General features: G+C 50.5%; 1 protein-coding gene across 3 annotated transcripts in view; it reads right to left on the reverse strand.

The window, feature by feature from the left end:
* The window catches only part of LOC117966530 (B-cell CLL/lymphoma 9-like protein), a 32,268-nt gene extending 13,519 nt beyond the window's left edge, over positions 1-18,749 (reverse strand). The window contains exon 1 of one of the 3 annotated variants that reach the window (XM_059009427.1): positions 17,835-18,749. The gene's annotated coding sequence lies outside the window, so the exon portion shown is untranslated. The remainder of the gene's footprint in view (positions 1-17,834) is intronic. The other 2 variants (XM_059009426.1, XM_059009428.1) reach the window with 2 other exon arrangements.
* Positions 18,750-18,953: the final 204 nt, after the last annotated feature.

Raw genomic sequence — 18,953 nt, forward strand, 5'->3', positions numbered from 1 at the left:
CCATTGAGGATCCAGGACTCTCAAAGATCTCAGAGGCAATGTTAGGGGTCCCAGTGAAGCACAAAGTCTTACACAAGCCTTACCTTTGTTCAATTATTAAAAGTTTAGACAATTTTCAAACAAGAAGGGACAAACCCTAAAAAGCCGCAAAAACAGTTTGTTTCTGTCTAAAAGAACGAGGAACTAAAAGGCACAGCAATAGAATCCACAACAAAATGCCATAAAGATCAAAACGGTGGTAACGTTAACAGCAGCAGTGGGACAGCAATTATCATCAGGCTGTACAGAAGAGAGGCGAGGCAGCCCTCACAACACTGCACTGCACTCTGAATACAGAAGAGAGGCGAGGCAGCCCTCACAACACTGCGCTGCACTCTGTGAATACAGAAGAGAGGTGAGGCAGCCCTCACAACACTGCACTCTGAATACAGAAGAGAGGCGAGACAGCCCTCACAACACTGCACTGCACTCTGTGAATACAGGAGAGGCGAGGCAGCCCTCACAACACTGCACTTTGAATACAGAAGAGAGGTGAGCCAGCCCTCACAACACTGCACTCTGAATACAGAAGAGAGGCGAGGCAGCCCTCACAACACTGCACTCTGAATACAGAAGAGAGGCGAGGCAGCCCTCACAACACTGCACTGCACTCTGTGAATACAGAAGAGAGGTGAGGCAGCCCTCACAACACTGCACTCTGAATACAGAAGAGAGGCGAGGCAGCCCTCACAACACTGCACTGCACTCTGTGAATACAGAAGAGAGGCGAGGCAGCCCTCACAACACTGCACTCTGAATACAGAAGAGAGGTGAGGCAGCCCTCACAACACTGCACTCTGAATACAGAAGAGAGGCGAGGCAGCCCTCACAACACTGCACTGCACTCTGAATACAGAAGATAGGCGAGGCAGCCCTCACAACACTGCGCTGCACTCTGTGAATACAGAAGAGAGGCGAGGCAGCCCTCACGACACTGCACTGCACTCTGTGAATACAGAAGAGAGGCGAGGCAGCCCTCACAACACTGCGCTGCACTCTGTGAATACAGAAGAGAGGCGAGGCAGCCCTCACGACACTGCACTGCACTCTGTGAATACAGAAGAGAGGCGAGGCAGCCCTCACGACACTGCACTGCACTCTGTGAATACAGAAGAGAGGCGAGGCAGCCCTCACAACACTGCGCTGCACTCTGTGAATACAGAAGAGAGGTGAGGCAGCCCTCACAACACTGCACTCTGAATACAGAAGAGAGGCGAGGCAGCCCTCACAACACTGCACTGCACTCTGTGAATACAGAAGAGAGGCGAGGCAGCCCTCACAACACTGCACTCTGAATACAGAAGAGAGGTGAGCCAGCCCTCACAACACTGCACTCTGAATACAGAAGAGAGGCGAGGCAGCCCTCACAACACTGCACTCTGAATACAGAAGAGAGGCGAGGCAGCCCTCACAACACTGCACTGCACTCTGTGAATACAGAAGAGAGGTGAGGCAGCCCTCACAACACTGCACTCTGAATACAGAAGAGAGGCGAGGCAGCCCTCACAACACTGCACTGCACTCTGTGAATACAGAAGAGAGGCGAGGCAGCCCTCACAACACTGCACTCTGAATACAGAAGAGAGGTGAGGCAGCCCTCACAACACTGCACTCTGAATACAGAAGAGAGGCGAGGCAGCCCTCACAACACTGCACTGCACTCTGAATACAGAAGAGAGGCGAGGCAGCCCTCACAACACTGCGCTGCACTCTGTGAATACAGAAGAGAGGCGAGGCAGCCCTCACGACACTGCACTGCACTCTGTGAATACAGAAGAGAGGCGAGGCAGCCCTCACGACACTGCACTGCACTCTGTGAATACAGAAGAGAGGCGAGGCAGCCCTCACAACACTGCGCTGCACTCTGTGAATACAGAAGAGAGGCGAGGCAGCCCTCACAACACTGCGCTGCACTCTGAATACAGAAGAGAGGCGAGGCAGCCCTCACAACACTGCACTCTGAATACAGAAGAGAGGCGAGGCAGCCCTCACAACACTGCGCTGCACTCTGAATACAGAAGAGAGGCGAGGCAGCCCTCACAACACTGCACTGCACTCTGTGAATACAGAAGAGAGGCGAGGCAGCCCTCACAACACTGCACTGCACTCTGTGAATACAGAAGAGAGGTGAGGCAGCCCTCACAACACTGCACTGCACTCTGAATACAGAAGAGAGGCGAGGCAGCCCTCACAACACTGCACTGCACTCTGAATACAGAAGAGAGGTGAGGCAGCCCTCACAACACTGCACTGCACTCTGTGAATACAGAAGAGAGGCGAGGCAGCCCTCACAACACTGCGCTGCACTCTGAATACAGAAGAGAGGCGAGGCAGCTCTCACGACACTGCGCTGCACTGTGAATACAGAAGAGAGGCGAGGCAGCTCTCACGACACTGCGCTGCACTCTGAATACAGAAGAGAGGCGAGGCAGCTCTCACAACACTGCACTGCACTCTGAATACAGAAGAGAGGCGAGGCAGCTCTCACGACACTGCGCTGCACTCTGAATACAGAAGAGAGGCGAGGCAGCCCTCACAACACTGCACTGCACTCTGTGAATACAGAAGAGAGGCGAGGCAGCCCTCACAACACTGCGCTGCACTCTGAATACAGAAGAGAGGCGAGGCAGCCCTCACAACACTGCGCTGCACTCTGAATATAGAAGAGAGGCGAGGCAGCCCTCACAACACTGCGCTGCACTCTGAATATAGAAGAGAGGCGAGGCAGCCCTCACAACACTGCGCTGCACTCTGAATACAGAAGAGAGGCGAGGCAGCCCTCACAACACTGCGCTGCACTCTGAATATAGAAGAGAGGCGAGGCAGCCCTCACAACTGTGCTGCACTCTGAATACAGAAGAGAGGCGAGGCAGCCCTCACAACACTGCGCTGCACTCTGAATATAGAAGAGAGGCGAGGCAGCCCTCACAACACTGTGCTGCACTCTGAATACAGAAGAGAGGCGAGGCAGCCCTCACAACACTGCGCTGCACTCTGAATATAGAAGAGAGGCGAGGCAGCCCTCACAACACTGTGCTGCACTCTGAATACAGAAGAGAGGCGAGGCAGCCCTCACAACACTGCGCTGCACTCTGAATACAGAAGAGAGGCGAGACAGTCGAACCAAGAAGAATTAGGTGAGACTTGACTGAAGTCTTTCAGATCATACAAGGAGTTGGCACAGTTAAGCCTAACCAATATTTTAAGCACAGCACAGAAACCAAGGCACAGAGGACACACAGTGTGGAAATGAAATGCAGATTGACTCTGGACAGAGGGACAGGGGTGAGGGTAGGGTTACCTGGCCACACTGCTGTTGCTGAATCACTGGGATCCTTTAAGACCCGAGCTGACAGTGTCGAGACCGATCAGCAACTAGGAACCGGACGAGACCGATTGGCTGAGTGGCCTCCTCTCGCTCGTATTATGTTTCAGTACATCATCTTGAGCCTACCTGTTCCTCACCGTACCCTGCTGATGAAATAAGAGCGCCTCCACCATTCCGCACAGATCTGTGAATAGAAGCTGGGGGCGGGGCGAGCGGGAGTCATGTGATCACAGTCTCTGTTCCCAGGACTCCAGGCCCCTCCCCCTCAGACAGGAGCCAATCGGCTGTGTTGGAGCCTCAAACCACAGGAACTCAATTACATTCCTGGAGTCTGCTTTCATTCTCTCGCTCTCTGGGCTCCGAACTTTAACCCTTTCCTCACCTGTTTAATTTTTTTTTCCTACTGAACAGCTGCCAACTGTCCTTTAGGAGTGGGACCGTGCTGGGGTCCAGCACAGGGACAGACACGCAACATGTCCTTGGCAATGCAGTCCTGCTCTGGGCAGTTACTTTGATGATCCACGGTTTGTTTTTTTCGAACACACACACACAGATATTTTTGCACTGGAGCACCACAATTTCTCTTTTGAATGTAGTTTTGCACCCCCTGCACACCCCCTTCCCGCTGAATTCGCTGGATTGACTACCCTGATGTCAAACTTTGTTGACTGAACTGTAGAATTATAAAACTACAGTCCCAAATCTGTCCTCCCTGACACTCCGCTGTAAACACAGTCTGACACACAGTCTGACACACACCGCTCCCTCTCTCTGTGCCGTGGAGAACCCCACCACAGCGCCGCTCCCCCGGAGAGTGAATTAGCCGGCAGGGGTGAGTCTGCCAGTGCAGGGGGTCAGTATTCAATTATACTGCAGGGACCAGCCTGTCTGCAGCTGAAGGGAGGCAATTTAGAGCGGACTGCTAATTGCACCCGTCAGGGTAAACGAGAGAGAGAGAGAGGAGAGGAACAGAGAGAGAGAGAGAGAGAGAGAGGGGGAGGGAGAGGGAGAGAGTGAGAGAGGAGAGAGAGAGGAGAGGCAGGAGAAAGAGAGAGACAGAGAGGGAGATAGAGACAGAGAGAGGGAGAGAGTGGAGGAGAGAGAAAGAAAGAAAGAGGAGAGAAAGAAAGAGGAGAGAGAAAGAAAGAAAGAAAGAAATCTGGTGTTTTATAATGTGGCTGTTTCAGTTTTTATTACTGCAACTTCTAGTGCTCATTATTATTAAGTTGCTGGTAATGACAGCGCTGGAGAGCTGAGAATGGAGTGTTTAGACTCGTGCTCATTATTATTAAGGTGCTGGTAATGACAGCGCTGGAGAGCTGAGAATGGAGTGTTTAGACTCGTGTTCATTATTATTAAGGTGCTGGTAATGACAGCGCTGGAGAGCTGAGAATGGAGTGTTTAGACTAGTGCTCATTATTATTAAGGTGCTGGTAATGACAGCGCTGGAGAGCTGAGAATGGAGTGTTTAGACTCGTGCTCATTATTATTAAGGTGCTGGTAATGACAGCGCTGGAGAGCTGAGAATGGAGTGTTTAGACTCGTGCTCATTATTATTAAGGTGCTGGTAATGACAGCGCTGGGGAGCTGAGGCCACACCCACAGCCCTCCTCACAGGAAGTGGCACATGTTGAGTCAGGTCAGAGCCGGAGACTCACAAACCTGAACATGAAACCCCCTCCTCCAGACTGCGTCACTGGGAGTCAGGTTACAGACAGCACACGGTTCAGAACGGCTATTCATACATCTACAGTGAAAGCTGAATTAAATCAGCCAGTCGACACAGGGACGGCTGGTTCACAACCGAGGCCCTAAGAGACATTCGCTGGCTTCCACAAAATGAAATCCTGGGGTCTAAAAGTCCACTAAAATAGGACCAAAGTGGTTAAGGTTCGAGTTAGGGTTGGGTTAAGGTTGGAGCTTGGGTTGGGGTTGGAGACATGGGCAGCTTTAGGTTTTAAATTATCCTTTATAAACTACAAGTCAATGTCATATTTCTACTTCAGCCCCCGAACATATATTATAGAATAATAGGGCACAAGTTTAAAAGAGATGTCATCTGTCTACTCCTCTCCTCCCCCCTCTCCTCTCTCTCACACATCCACCCACACACTGCAGCTCTCAAACCTGTCCTTCAGGTTCAACCATCAAGCTGAAACAAAGCAGCTCTCACTGCACACCTCTCAGAGCAGGACATGACAGCAGCTCTCACAGCAGGACATGACCGCAGCTCTCACTGCACACCTCTCAGAGCAGGACATGACCGCAGCTCTCACTGCACACCTCTCAGAGCAGGACATGACAGCACCTCTCAGAGCAGGACATGACCGCAGCTCTCACAGCACACCTCTCAGAGCAGGACATGACAGCAGCTCTCACAGCAGGACATGACCGCAGCTCTCACTGCACACCTCTCAGAGCAGGACATGACCGCAGCTCTCACTGCACACCTCTCAGAGCAGGACATGACAGCAGCTCTCACTGCACACCTCTCACAGCAGGACATGACAGCAGCTCTCACAGCAGGACATGACCGCAGCTCTCACTGCACACCTCTCAGAGCAGGACATGACCGCAGCTCTCACTGCACACCTCTCACAGCAGGACATGACAGCAGCTCTCACTGCACACCTCTCACAGCAGGACATGACAGCAGCTCTCACTGCACACCTCTCACAGCAGGACATGACCGCAGCTCTCACAGCAGGACATGACAGCAGCTCTCACTGCACACCTCTCAGAGCAGGACATGACAGCAGCTCTCAGAGCAGGACATGACAGCAGCTCTCACTGCACACCTCTCAGAGCAGGACATGACAGCAGCTCTCACTGCACACCTCTCACAGCAGGACATGACCACAGCTCTCAGAGCAGGACATGACAGCAGCTCTCAGAGCAGGACATGACAGCAGCTCTCAGAGCAGGACATGACAGCAGCTCTCACTGCACACCTCTCAGAGCAGGACATGACAGCAGCTCTCACTGCACACCTCTCACAGCAGGACATGACCACAGCTCTCACAGCAGGACATGACAGCAGCTCTCAGAGCAGGACATGACAGCAGCTCTCACTGCACACCTCTCAGAGCAGGACATGACAGCAGCTCTCACTGCACACCTCTCACAGCAGGACATGACCACAGCTCTCACAGCAGGACATGACAGCAGCTCTCAGAGCAGGACATGACAGCAGCTCTCACTGCACACCTCTCACAGCAGGACATGACCACAGCTCTCACAGCAGGACATGACAGCAGCTCTCACTGCACACCTCTCATTGCAGGACATGACCGCAGCTCTCACAGCAGGACATGACAGCAGCTCTCAGAGCAAGACATGACAGCAGCTCTCACAGCAGGACATGACCGCAGCTCTCACTGCACACCTCTCAGAGCAGGACATGACAGCAGCTCTCAGAGCAAGACATGACAGCAGCTCTCAGAGCAGGACATGACCGCAGCTCTCACAGCAGGACATGACCGCAGCTCTCAGAGCAGGACAATGCAGTCTATACAGTTACCAGACTAACATTCACCCTAAGTAATGCTTTGTGGTTGGTTTCAGGCAAACAAAACTGTAATAAATACAGGGGTATTTCTTATTCGTAAGAAAATAGTATTAACCACGCAAATTATTGTTCAAATGCAGCATCGATGCGTGGTTAGTTACAGTTCTGCCTCTGCTCCGTCTCTCTCTCTGGCAGCTTGGCATCCCCTCAGGTCCTGCTCCGTAGCTCACCATCAAATCCTTGAACGCAAACAGTTTAGCTGAAAAGCACTTTTTTAAAACCAAGACTACAACAGCAACGTTGGGGGTGTATTAGGCACCATTTTGAAGCTGGTCTTAATTACCGTGCCGTCTTGTTTAGTAAAAGAAATTCAAGTTTGACTGAATTTCGTAACCGGATAGTTTCATGTTTTTGATTACGTGAACAGTTGAGGTTGGCCTGCATTTTTAAGCAGTGTGTGCTAAATAAGAATCTAATGAACGTTGTTGTAGTTGACATGTCTTAATCCATTTTTTTTCAACTGTACCGCATAGGTCGAAGTTATAATACGCAACACTTGACAGCAAGTCTATAAAAAAAAAAGTCATGTTATATATTTTTTCTACAGAAGTGTTTTTACCAGTACCAACGCAAAGTGCTATTTTTGTGTGACTATGTCGTAAAATAAATGTATAACTTGCTGTCCAGCACACAGTATAATACTACGTCACTCTGTGTTTATTTTCTGAAGTAAATGCAACACCTGTTCGTTTTTGTCAAATACAACAAATAAACGATATCTGTTAATTGTTTAACTTGCATAATTATAAAACAGCTTAAATATAGGCCCTAAATTGTTCTGTTAGTTTACCTGCACTGTCTATTTATTATCGGTATGGCTGATATCGGTAGATAATCATCGGCTATCGGTATCAGCCAAGAAAATCTTATCGGTGCACCTCTAAATGAAACGAAACTAAACTCGCCGGCCTTGAGCACCTCATAGGGGCCTCTCAGAAGCTGGTGTAATGTCTGTCTTTCTATCCTCCCACTCCTCCACTCCCTGGCTAGCAAACGCAGGCCCAGCTGCACACCACTGACTCATTCGTGCTTCCCCGTGACACATTGTGTGCGTCTCAGTCTGTGTGTCACCGTGCCTGTCTGTGTTAATGTGTTACAAACATGTTTAAATCTGTTTCCAGAGGGAGAGGGGACTCGGTGTGCCCCTGCATATCCAGAGTCTCCACTCCACAGAGAGAGAGAGAGAGGGAACTCACTGTGCCTCTGCATATCCAGAGTCTCCACTCCACAGAGAGAGAGAGAGAGGGAACTCACTGTGCCTCTGCATATCCAGAGTCTCCACTTCACAGAGAGAGAGAGAGAGGGGACTCACTGTGCCCCTGCATGTGCAGAGTCTCCACTCCACAGAGAGAGAGAGAGAGGGAACTCACTGTGCCCCTGCATATCCAGAGTCTCCACTCCACAGAGAGAGAGAGAGGGGACTCACTGTGCCCCTGCATATCCAGAGTCTCCACTCCACAGAGAGAGAGAGAGGGGACTCACTGTGCCCCTGCATATCCAGAGTCTCCACTCCACAGAGAGAGAGAGAGGGGACTCACTGTGCCCCTGCATATCCAGAGTCTCCACTCCACAGAGAGAGAGAGAGAGAGGGGACTCACTGTGCCCCTGCATATCCAGAGTCTCCACTCCACAGAGAGAGAGAGAGGGGACTCACTGTGCCCCTGCATGTGCAGAGTCTCCACTCCACAGAGAGAGAGAGAGAGGGGACTCACTGTGCCCCTGCATGTGCAGAGTCTCCACTCCACAGAGAGAGAGAGAGAGTGAACTCACTGTGCCCCTGCATATCCAGAGTCTCCACTCCACAGAGAGAGAGAGAGGGGACTCACTGTGCCCCTGCATATCCAGAGTCTCCACTCCACAGAGAGAGAGAGAGGGGACTCACTGTGCCCCTGCATATCCAGAGTCTCCACTCCACAGAGAGAGAGAGAGAGGGGACTCACTGTGCCCCTGCATATCCAGAGTCTCCACTCCACAGAGAGAGAGAGAGGGGACTCACTGTGCCCCTGCATGTGCAGAGTCTCCACTCCACAGAGAGAGAGAGAGAGGGGACTCACTGTGCCCCTGCATGTGCAGAGTCTCCACTCCACAGAGAGAGAGAGAGAGTGAACTCACTGTGCCCCTGCATATCCAGAGTCTCCACTCCACAGAGAGAGAGAGAGAGAGAGGGGACTCACTGTGCCCCTGCATGTGCAGAGTCTCCACTCCACAGAGAGACAACGAGAGAGAGAGAAAGAGGACTCAGTGTGCCTCTGCATGTCCAGAGTCTCCACTCCACAGAGAGAGAGAGAGAGTGAACTCACTGTGCCCCTGCATATCCAGAGTCTCCACTCCACAGAGAGAGAGAGAGAGAGAGGGGACTCACTGTGCCCCTGCATGTGCAGAGTCTCCACTCCACAGAGAGACAACGAGAGAGAGAGAAAGAGGACTCAGTGTGCCTCTGCATATCCAGAGTCTCCACTCCACAGAGAGACAGCGAGAGAGAGGACTCAGTGTGCCTCTGCATATCCAGAGTCTCCACTCCACAGAGAGACAGCGAGAGAGAGAGAAAGAGGACTCAGTGTGCCTCTGCATGTCCAGAGTTTCCACCACATACACACCAGACAGCGAGAGAGAGAGCCAGCGAGAAAGGGAGGGACTCAGTGCGCCTCTCTCTCTCTCCACACTCTAGCAATTAATCACGTAGCTCGCTACGGCACCAGCTACTTATTTTTAGAGCTGGCTGATATTTATAGCCCGGTAGTTTCCCGAGGGAAAGAGATGGAGTAGTAAAACTAGAGAGTTTCCCCATGTGGTGAGCGTGAGGCTGCAGCTAGAGCAATTAGACAACGACTCCCCCTTACTTCATACTACTGCAAACCAAGGCTTCAGCAGACAGACTAGCACAGGTCCCCTTAAAGTCTGCTTCTACCAATCCATCCCATAACACGACAGGGTACAAAGGTTACACCCAGGCGGAACAATACAGGAAGGCTGGTGTCACTGCGTCACGTGACCACAGCCTCACCTTTAAAACCTTAACACGCCAGCGGGACAACGAGAAACAAACAAGGGCCTCAGAGAGGCTGCCTGGCTGACGCAGCGACACTCCCTCCCTGCCTCTCCGATAGAATAATGTAAGACTACACCGCTCTCCCGGCTCCACCCTCGCTCCCACTCAGGGACGCAGCGCTGGACTTCAGCTTGATAAAGCAGATCAACTAGAAATAAAAGAAACTGAACAGGAAAAAAAAAAAAGAGGAGTCATTGAACTGTTTCGAAGCTTCTAAAGCTCTGATGCGGATTGTGACAAATCGACAAGGCTTTCCAGGACGTCCCACCTTGCCCGTTTGTGTCGGTGACCTCCCTCGCTCACACCCACAGTATATACCCCACCAAGGAGACACACACACCCACTTTGAAAACTCACCCCCAAAGGAAGTTCAACTGGGGTAGTTTTGTTACACACAAAACCACACTGCTACTGTAATGCAACACTAGCTGATGAAACAGAAGACAAGAAATTATGAGAGAGAGAGAGAGAGAGAGAGAGAGAGGGGGGGGGGAAGGCTGGTGTTCAGGAAGGACAGAAGGAGAGGCAAGGAGGTTGAGCTGTTTTTTAGAGAGAATCACTGAGAGAGAGAGAAAGGGAGGAGACGAAGGAGAGGGAGGGTGGTATTGTGAAAATGTAGCTGAACTTGCCAAGTTAGGAACACAATGAGTTTGCTTCAGTTGCCCGATGCGTCCCTGACTCTCAGTCTTTTGTCAGACAGGGAGGGAGGGAGGGAGGGAGTGGACGAGTGAAAGAGTGGAGGAGAGAGGGTGGAGGAATGCACCCCGTCTTGTTGCAGCATGCCTGCGATTCTTTGAGGAAGACAGTCTGCTTGCTAGAGCAGGGAGTGGATTCTCACAGTGGCAACACATTACTTCAATTGAAGTCGCTGTTACTCCGTTAAAACTGACTTCAAAATTAAAGCAGCTGAACAAACTGAAAACCAGGCGCGGCCCCCGATCCTGGCTGCGACGTCTTTGAGTTTCTCATGTGCCGCGGCGTCACGTATTGTTATGTTCTTACAACCCTTGATGTGTTTGCACAGCAGTGAGTGTACCACGCGAGACAATGGAGTTCATGTTCAATATTTCTCTGCCATGTCTACAATCGGATGCTGTGAGCACACTGCCTTACACTCCAATACATGCTGCAGCAATTGAGGACGCACATGTGATGGAGGGTAGCTTACAATGGCTTTTCTGAGGAGTTAAAAACATGTCCACTACCTAGAAACGTGTTTAATATTAGTTTAGTATTGGGGGGGAGGGGGCAGGGAGTGGAGAGCACAGCTGAGTCGGTGCAGGAGCTGGGGAGTCGAGGGGTTAATCCAGTCTATAAATATCCCAGTCCCCCCTTCCCCTCCCTCACTCACTCCGAACCCCCCTCCCCTCCACTACTCTTCTTAAACCTCCAACCATCTGCTCAAGTTCCTAAAAGAGACACACGAGAGCAGCACACTGCGAACAGAACAGAGCGCTGGAAATATATTGGAGAGAGAGGAGAGAGAGAGATAGGAGCAGGGGGGAGAGAGGGACCGGAGCAGAGGGAAGGGGAGGGGAGGGGAGAGGAGCAGAGGGGAGGGGAAAGGAGAGGAGAGAGAGGGACCGGAGCAGAGGGGAGGGGAGCAGGGAGGAGAGAGGGACTGGAGCAGAGGGGAGGGGAGCAGGGAGGAGAGAGGGACTGGAGCAGAGAGGAGGGCAGCAGGAAGGAGAGGAGAGGACAGGAGCAGGGGGAGAGAGGGATCGGAGCAGAGGGGAGGGGAGAGGAGCAGGGGGGAGAGAGGGACCGGAGCAGAGGGGAGGGGAGAGGAGCAGGGGGGAGAGAGGGACCGGAGCAGAGGCGAGAGGAGCGGGAGGGTGAGAAAGCTACCACTTTCACTTTTCCTCTTATCCTTCTTTCCCTCCTTCTCAGTCCTCCTGCTCCCTCACTCCTTCTCTCGAAGTCAGTCTCTTGTTTATCTCTCCACTAAGTCGCAGGGGAGAGAGATGGACTCACTCAGAACAAAAGGTTACTACAGGTCAGCTCCATCCTGCCAGGGCCTGTTCTCTACATCAGGAGTTAGTGTGTGTGTGAGTGTGTGTGTGAGTGTGTGTGTGAGTGTGTGCGTGAGTGAGTGTGTAAAACAATTAATCTGTTTCTTCAGCTGAAAAACAACAAGAAAACACACAGAGACAAAATCTGAAGATCTTGTAATGTGTACTGATGTCTAGTGGAGGCGGGGTGGTCTAGTGGTTAGAGCTGAGAGACTGGGAGGGAGGGAGGCAGTGTGGTCTAGTGGTTAGAGCTGAGGGACTGGGAGGGAGGGAGGCAGTGTGGTCTAGTGGTTAGAGCTGAGGGACTGGGAGGGAGGGAGGCGGTCTAGTGGTTAGAGCTGAGGGACTGGGAGGGAGAGAGGCAGTGTGGTCTAGTGGTTAGAGCTGAGGGACTGGGAGGGAGGGAGGCAGTGTGGTCTAGTGGTTAGAGGTGAGGGACTGGGAGGGAGGGAGGCGGTCTAGTGGTTAGAGCTGTGGGACTGGGAGGGAGGGAGGTGGTCTAGTGGTTAGAGCTGAGGGACTGGGAGGGAGGGAGGCAGTGTGGTCTAGTGGTTAGAGCTGAGAGACTGGGAGGGAGGGAGGGAGGCAGTGTGGTCTAGTGGTTAGAGCTGAGGGACTGGGAGGGAGGGAGGCAGTGTGGGCTAGTGGTTAGAGTTGAGGGACTGGGAGGGAGGGAGGCAGTGTGGTCTAGTGGTTAGAGCTGAGAGACTGGGAGGGAGGGAGGGAGGCAGTGTGATCTAGTGGTTAGAGCTGAGGGACTGGGAGGGAGGGAGGCAGTGTGGTCTAGTGGTTAGAGCTGAGGGACTGGGAGGGAGGGAGGCAGTGTGGTCTAGTGGTTAGAGGTGAGGGACTGGGAGGCAGTGTGTCCTCATGCTCCATGAAGTATCCTGCTTGTGTGTGTTTTGAAAGGGAGGGGGGGTTGTCATGGGAACAAAACAATCACACAGGCTTCTGCAAACATGATCAGTTCCAAAGAGCGTTTACCGGGCTGGGAGGGAGCGAGGGAAAGAGGGAGAGGAATCTCATTTCATTTAGGCCTATCTAAAAAGTGGAGGATCGAAGTATTAAATTAATACCATGTTTCATGACAGCTGGATTAGCGATTCCCAGACATGCTGCATGGAGAGGGGAGTGACCTGCGAGATCTGCATTTACAGACGATCGCCTCCAATACAACCCCTTTGCAGAGGATTTCATCCTGGCAGGGATCCTTAGAACAATACGGTCCACCTTGGAACTGTTCCATAAATAGGCTCCAACCCTAAAGTGACACGCAGACCAGGGGTGGAAGCAAGACTCCCACTGCAGAGCGGTTTGATCCACTCCTGGTTTTAATGAGACACACCTGAGCTTGTGACCTGTACACTGTAGCTAGACAAGCTCATAGCAAAACCTGGAATGGGTGAAACTGCTATGCAACAGGAGTCTTATTCCCACCCTGCAGACGCTGTTAGATCCCTTCTTTAATAAAATGATGGCTGTATTCACATTGGCCACCCTTCTGAATTCATATCAATCTGGCTAATGTTTCAACACTACAGAAAAACACAAAAATTATTATTTTAAAAGGGCACAATGAAGTGAACGATCAGGTTTTCCTTTCATCCTCTCTTGGAAATATAAAGAAAGCTGTGCTATCTTTATACAGGAGTAAAAGTCACAGGCTGAGAGACCGAGACACAGAAATCCGAGCTAAACTTTACGAGCGTCACTTTTTCAAAACGTCAAACTGAAATCATGAGTGGAGAGTCGCGTCTCCTCTCAATGAGAGCCTTGGTGCAGGGGGACTGGGCAGCCTGCACCGTGCGGTACAGCGACACAGAGGCAGCTGTATTCACAAAGCATTCGCTCGGCAGGAAACGCACGACCACCCTGGCACCTTTCTCTGTAAATTAGGTTAAATAAATAAATAATAATAATAATAAAGGGTTAATTTGCACTGCATGTGACAGCATGTACACCCTGCCCACGAGTGGGGATCAGTTTGCGCTCAGGGTCGAAGATCACAGCTTTTCCAAAGCATTCTGGGAAGGGCGCCAACTAGAGCAAAATGGTAAACAGAGAGAGAGAGAGAATGGGCTGAAGAGACTTAACCACACTCCCAGACCCCCGTCTCTCCACTGCAGCCACACTCCCTCACTCCCAGTGCCCCGTGTCTCTCCACTGCAGCCACACTCCCTCACTCCCAGTGCCCTGTCTCTCCACTGCAGCCACACTCCCTCACTCCCAGTGCCCTGTCTCTCCACTGCAGCCACACTCCCTCACTCCCAGTGCCCTGTCTCTCCACTGCAGCCACACTCCCTCACTCCCAGTGCCCTGTCTCTCCACTGCAGCCACACTCCCTCACTCCCAGTGCCCTGTCTCTCCACTGCAGCCACACTCCCTCACTCCCAGTGCCCTGTCTCTCCACTGCAGCCACACTCCCTCACTCCCAGTGCCCTGTCTCTCCACTGCAGCCACACTCCCTCACTCCCAGTGGCCTGTCTCTCCACTGCAGCCACAGTCCCTCACTCCCAGTGCCCTGTCTCTCCAATGCAGCCACACTCCCTCACTCCCAGTGCCCTGTCTCTCCACTGCAGCCACACTCCCTCACTCCCAGTGCCCTGTCTCTCCACTGCAGCCACACTCCCTCACTCCCAGTGCCCTGTCTCTCCACTGCAGCCACACTCCCTCAGTCCCAGTGGCCTGTCTCTCCACTGCAGCCACACTCCCTCACTCCTGTACTGTATTGAATGTGCTGGCTCTCAGATCCACAGCACTGAGTTCTCTATACTGTACTGTATTGAATGTGCTGGCTCTCAGATCCACAGCGCTGAGTTCTCTATACTGTACTGTATTGAATGTGCTGGCTCTCAGATCCACAGCGCTGAGTTCTCTATACTGTACTCTATTGAATGTGCTGGCTCTCAGATCCACAGCGCTGAGTTCTCTATACTGTACTGTATTGAATGTGCTGGCTCTCAGATCCACAGCGCTGAGTTCTCTATACTGTACTGTATTGAATGTGCTGGCTCTCAGATCCACAGCGCTGAGTTCTCTATACTGTACTGTATTGAATGTGCTGGCTCTCAGATACACAGCGCTGAGTTCTCTATACTGCACTGTATTGAATGTGCTGGCTCTCAGATCCACAGCGCTGAGTTCTCTATACTGCACTGTATTGAATGTGCTGGCTCTCAGATCCACAGCGCTGAGTTCTCTATACTGTACTGTATTGAATGTGCTGGCTCTCAGATCCACAGCGCTGAGTTCTCTATACTGTACTGTATTGAATGTGCTGGCTCTCAGATCCACAGCGCTGAGTTCTCTATACTGTACTGTATTGAATGTGCTGGCTCTCAGATCCACAGCGCTGAGTTCTCTATACTGTACTGTATTGAATTGAATGTGCTGGCTCTCAGATCCACAGCGCTGAGTTCTCTATACTGTACTCTATTGAATGTGCTGGCTCTCAGATCCAGAGCGCTGAGTTCTCTATACTGTACTCTATTGAATGTGCTGGCTCTCAGATCCACAGCGCTGAGTTCTCTATACTGTACTGTATTGAATGTGCTGGCTCTCAGATCCACAGCGCTGAGTTCTCTATACTGTACTGTATTGAATGTGCTGGCTCTCAGATCCACAGCACTGAGTTCTCTATACTGTACTGTATTGAATGTGCTGGCTCTCAGATCCACAGCGCTGAGTTCTCTATACTGTACTGTATTGAATGTGCTGGCTCTCAGATCCACAGCGCTGAGTTCTCTATACTGTACTGTATTGAATGTGCTGGCTCTCAGATCCACAGCGCTGAGTTCTCTATACTGTACTGTATTGAATGTGCTGGCTCTCAGATCCACAGCGCTGAGTTCTCTATACTGTACTGTATTGAATGTGCTGGCTCTCAGATCCACAGCACTGAGTTCTCTATACTGTACTGTATTGAATGTGCTGGCTCTCAGATCCACAGCGCTGAGTTCTCTATACTGTACTGTATTGAATGTGCTGGCTCTCAGATCCACAGCACTGAGTTCTCTATACTGTACTGTATTGAATGTGCTGGCTCTCAGATCCACAGCACTGAGTTCTCTATACTGTACTGTATTGAATGTGCTGGCTCTCAGATCCACAGCACTGAGTTCTCTATACTGTACTGTATTGAATGTGCTGGCTCTCAGATCCACAGCACTGAGTTCTCTATACTGTACTGTATTGAATGTGCTGGCTCTCAGATCCACAGCGCTGAGTTCTCTATACTGTACTGTATTGAATGTGCTGGCTCTCAGATCCACAGCACTGAGTTCTCTATACTGTACTGTATTGAATGTACTGGCTCTCAGATCCACTATATACTAGGCTGAACTACACACAGAAAAACCCTTTTCACAAAGTGCGTGTGTCTGATCCTGTTGCACAACGATCTGGATTGCATGAACAAAACAATGTTGGGGATTGGTGAAACTTCAGATCACACAGATCCGTCCTGAAGCGTTTCCTGAATATCGAGCTGCGTTGTGTTTCTATTTGAGCGGGTGACTGTAGCGCAGGCCTGTCTGACTAACACGTCCTCTGGGACGAATTATCAGAAAATACGCTCTTCTCGCCAAAATTCAAATGCTAAAACCGAGTCTGTAAATGAATGCCAGCTACAATTACAGTTGCTCTCTCGAACTACATTGAAGGGATAGACAGACATTTTCTGAACTTTTTCTGGTATGTAGGGAAAGCTTAATTTTAACTAATGCTAAGGCGGTGGCTATTTTCAATTAACACAGTTCAAAACAAAGAGTGATATTCTGTCCTTTTAGCACGACAGTTTTAAAAGCGTACAACCCGCAGTGACGGCGACTACCGATTACCTTCGGCCTGCTTCGGCTCACACCAACCTGAAGCGGGAAACCCCGCCCACACCCCATCATTACAGGGCAAGCCCGCAGTCAATCAGGGGGAACCCGGTCCCTGGTTGGTCAAGTTATGTCGAGTGAATTGTGACAACCGTAATCAAACTCAAAGCGATATAAAGAATCTGGTGCTGTAGCTACGATCACTTTAAAAGAAAAGGTAACACTGCCTTGATTCAGAGAGACTGGTTTTCACAGGCGCAGGATCATGATACAGGGGTCCGAAACACTGTGTCTTAGGGCTGGCTGTGCTCGGTGTAGTCGTGTAGTGCAAGATTGCTTTAGCATTGCAATGTCTTCACCGTTATCCAAAGCGAGAAACCATTTCTATTCCAAGCAACCAGTCCATCTCACACACACACTAATATTTATATTTATATATATACACACACACTAAAACGCTATTTAACTTAACAACTTAATACTAGGGCCCATTCACATGCAATAAACATATTTAATAACAAAATAAACTTTATTACCCCAAATACTGTACTATATTCCAGTTTATCAAAGAAAGTTTCCAATTATATAATTAATTTACCTCCATCATTGTGTGTGTGTTCAATATATATACATACACACACACACACACACACACACACACACACACATATTTATATATATATATATATATACACACACACACACAATATGCAACATTATTACCCTATGATATCAAATGAGTATAAAATATACTGCAAACTAACACTGCCAAATGACCCCAAATGATTAAATAAGGTACAGTATTGCATAATTCCTTCAAACATTACCAACTGCAATTCAAACACACACACACACACATATAGAAGTAATGCAGGCAAGGCAAAGGGGGGTTGACAAGAAAGAACTAAACACAGCAATATTAAATAACGCACACGCGTGCACCTCACACATGCACCCGAAATCAGAAACGCACACCATTATACAAACTGTTCCATATCGCTTCTTACAATCTCACCTCATGTCTGTTTGAGGCCGGTGTCAGAAGTGCCTGCACGAATTCACTGGCATCCCTCGCAGTCACCGCTGCTGCGTTGTCTGTTCCCCCCCCTGTTTAGGCGCCTGGCGCCGGGCGAGTGTTACTCCGAGCGGGGCGCCGCTCGGCCCGGGCAGGTCGCGGTGCTGGTGCTGCTGGTTAGGCGGTGTTTGTGCTGCTGTGTGCGGGTCGGAATGGAAGACCGGTCCCTGGTGCTCATGACTTTCCAAGCGGGTACCAGTAGCGACGGCAGCAAAGTGGCTGCTCACGGCAAAGGGAAGAGCATTTTCAATGAGGGAACCAGCTGAACCTACAACACAGACCCACACTGTCCGCACTCACTTTCACTTAATCCAGCCGAGCAATGAAGAAACACCGCTCCTCCTTGAACGATCTTCACACACACACATTCAGAAGAAAAAGGCTGTTGTTTTTTTTAAATTACCAGACGTGTGTTTTGTTGCTTTTGCAGTTATTGGTGTTGCAGGACTCTCCCCGTGCTCGGTCGGTAATCTTATCGTGCAATATGTAATTATAAGAACAAATGATCCCCTGTGTTGTTCTTCCGTGTCGGACCTGCGCCTTTTTGAATTCCTGCGATAATAAGGATCGGTGCCGCGCAGTGGGCACTGCTGTTAAATAGCCGGCCACATACACCCTCTACCTAATCTTTCTGTTTCTCTTGCTTCGGCTACTCTGGATAATCATTTAGAGAAACGGGATCTTTCAGCTTGTCTTCATGCTAGCACGAAACCGCCATGTCACAATAAGAGCCGGGGTATTACCTCGCTCCCTCCCTCTCTTCCTCCCCCCGTGGCAGTCTCGTTAACGCCACGGCCCTGCTTGCTCTGTTCCCTGCACAGCGCAGCGCAGACCAGCCTCCCTGCGGCCCGACAGGGAATTAGCAGCAGTCTTAATTATTTTTTAGATGTTGGTTCTAGCATTGTGGACATTAAGATATCGCTTAACAAATATGTAAAGTGTATTCCCATCCCTCTGCTTATCTTCCATAACTTTAAACACAACCAATCATTAGATGTTCTAAAGAAAATATTTCAGATTATTCAATGATTCGATTTTCTACGTGTTTTCTACGTGTCA

Source organism: Acipenser ruthenus, chromosome 39 (genome assembly GCF_902713425.1).
Source record: "Acipenser ruthenus chromosome 39, fAciRut3.2 maternal haplotype, whole genome shotgun sequence".
NCBI lineage: Eukaryota > Metazoa > Chordata > Actinopteri > Acipenseriformes > Acipenseridae > Acipenser > Acipenser ruthenus.